This window comes from Anopheles ziemanni, assembly GCF_943734765.1.
Source record: "Anopheles ziemanni chromosome X unlocalized genomic scaffold, idAnoZiCoDA_A2_x.2 X_unloc_43, whole genome shotgun sequence".
NCBI classification, from domain to species: Eukaryota; Metazoa; Arthropoda; class Insecta; order Diptera; family Culicidae; genus Anopheles; species Anopheles ziemanni.
The window spans coordinates 199,606-202,500 of record NW_026689811.1 but is presented as its reverse complement, the minus strand read 5'-3'; positions in this window follow the sequence as shown (position 1 = coordinate 202,500).

Genomic DNA, 2,895 nt, shown 5'->3' with positions numbered 1-2,895 from the left:
TCTTCCACATAGGGCAAGCTAGAATTAACTATCTTACCCAGGACTGCAAAGCAGCGTGGACCAGTGGAGGACTATACTTTGTTCATTACACCACAGTATTAAGTATGGTGTCCTCTTCCACATAGGGCAAGCTAGAACTAACTATCTTACCCAGGACCGCCGAAGCAGTGTGGACCAGGGGAGGACTATACTTTATACTTCACACACTAGCCATACTGAAGTCATCACTTGGTTGAAGCGCTGAACTACGGCGGGGTAATCGTTTACAGGTTATAATCATATAGCTGCATGCTCATTAGTAGATAATGGAATATTGTATGGCAATATGAGCATGCCCAAGTGATGACTTTGTTTCAAGCTCAACAGGTAGGGTATTGAGTCCTCTTCCACATAGGGCAAGCTAGAATGAACTATCTTACCCAGGACCGCCGGAGCAGCGTGGACCAGTGGAGGACTCTATACTTTATACTTCACACCACAGTATTGAGTACGACTTGCATAAAGCCCCTAATGAGAACCACGAGGGCTCTCTCAATGTAGAACCACGAGGGCTCTAGTACCGATTCTCTCGGTACGGCTTGGTCCGTGTTCCTTTATGCTTGTACTCTAAGTATTAAGTATTGTGTCCTCTTCCACATAGGGCAAGCTAGAACTAACTATCTTACCCAGGACCGCCGAAGCAGTGTGGACCAGGGGAGGACTATACTTTATACTTCACACACTAGCCATACTGAAGTCATCACTTGGTGGGGGTGAACTACGGCGGTATCTATCGTTTTGGTTCGGTCTATATAGGGTCGCTTGCATGCTCATTCGAATATAATGTAATTGTGTATGGCAATATGAGCATGCCCAAGTGATGACTTTGTTTCAAGCTCAACAGGTAGGGTATTGAGTCCTCTTCCACATAGGGCAAGCTAGAATGAACTATCTTACCCAGGACCGCCGGAGCAGCGTGGACCAGTGGAGGACTCTATACTTTATACTTCACACCACAGTATTGAGTACTTCTTGCATAAAGCCCCTAATGAGAACCACGAGGGCTCTCTCAATGTAGAACCACAAGGGCTCTAGTACCGATTCTCTCGGTACGGCTTGGTCCGTGTTCCTTTATGCTTGTACTCTTAGAAAGTCTCAACCCGGAGGTCTTGACTTTGATTGTCATAGTTGGACTACGACGGGGTATCCGACTCATCGAATACCCCAGAAGCACACCATCTTTCGGGTAGGCGGTACGCGTACCTCCGGACGCGGAAGTCTCAACCCGGAGGTCTTGACTTTGTATTGTCATAGTTGGACTACGACGGGGTATCCGACTCATCGAATACCCCAGAAGCACACCATCTTTCGGGTAGGCGGTACGCGTACCTCCGGACGCGGAAGTCTCAACCCGGAGGTCTTGACTTTGATTGTCATAGTTGGACTACGACGGGGCATCCGACCATTGCTGATCGAACACCCCTGATTCACCATCTTTCGGGTAGGCGGTACGCGTACCTCCGGACGCGGAAGTCTCAACCCGGAGGTCTCGACTTTGATTGTCATAGTTGGACTACGACGGGGTATCCGACTCATCGAATACCCCAGAAGCACACCATCTTTCGGGTAGGCGGTACGCGTACCTCCGGACGCGGAAGTCTCAACCCGGAGGTCTTGACTTTGATTGTCATAGTTGGACTACGACGGGGTATCCGACTCATCGAATACCCCAGAAGCACACCATCTTTCGGGTAGGCGGTACGCGTACCTCCGGACGCGGAAAGTCTCAACCCGGAGGTCTTGACTTTGGTTGTCATAGTTGGACTATGACGGGGCATCCGACCATTGCTGATCGAACACCCCTGTTACACCATCTTTCGGATAGGCGGTGCGCGACACCACCGACGCGGAAAGTCTCAACCCGGAGGTCTTGACTTTGTATTGTTGGATAGTCCTCTTCCACTATAGGGCAAGCTGGAAATATTCCATTTTACCCAGGACTGCCGAGGCAGCGTGGACCAGGGGAGAACTTCACGGAATCTTCAGGCATCCATGATTGCCATAGTGCGTAAGCCGCCGCTGTGCGCGTCAACTCGTTCCCCGTGAGGAGGAGTCTAGCCGCCGCTAAAAGACGAAGCATTAAGTGTCCTCATTCCACTATAGGGCAAGCTAGAATTAACTATCTTACCCAGGACCGCCGAAGCAGCGTGGACCAGGCGAGGACTACTTTATACTTCACACCACAGTATTGAGTACGACTTGCATAAAGCCCCTAATGAGAACCACGAGGGCTCTCTCAATGTAGAACCACGAGGGCTCTAGTACCGATTCTCTCGGTACGGCTTGGTCCGTGTTCCTTTATGCTTGTACTCGCGGAAAGTCTCAACCCGGAGGTCTTGACTTTGATTGTCATAGTTGGACTACGACGGGGCATCCGACCATTGCTGACCGAACACCCCTGATTCATCATCTTTCGGATAGGAGGTGCGCCCACCTCCGACGCGGAAGTCTCAACCCGGAGGTTCGGACTTAGAGTTTTTCCCATTTAAAAGTTTTTCTCTTAGCCATACTGAAGTCATCACTTGGTGAACGATTGAACTAGGGCGGGTTAATCGTTTATAGGTATCATGTGGTTTGCATGCTCTCTTAGGTTAAGGTCATGTGGTTGGCTATCGAGCATGCCCAAGTGATGACTTTGTTTCACGCTTGCTTGATTTCTTCATGATTCCCTGTTATATAGTGTAATCATTCGAGAACAGGGAATCTTTGGTTTTGCTCAACAGGTATTGGATGTCAACTTGGTATCTAGATCGCATTAAGTCTCAACCCTTAGGTTCGGACTTGTATAGTGACATCTTGTTACGGTCTTGAGTCTCAACCCGCAGGTTCGGACTACTTAGTGTTTGATCGAATATA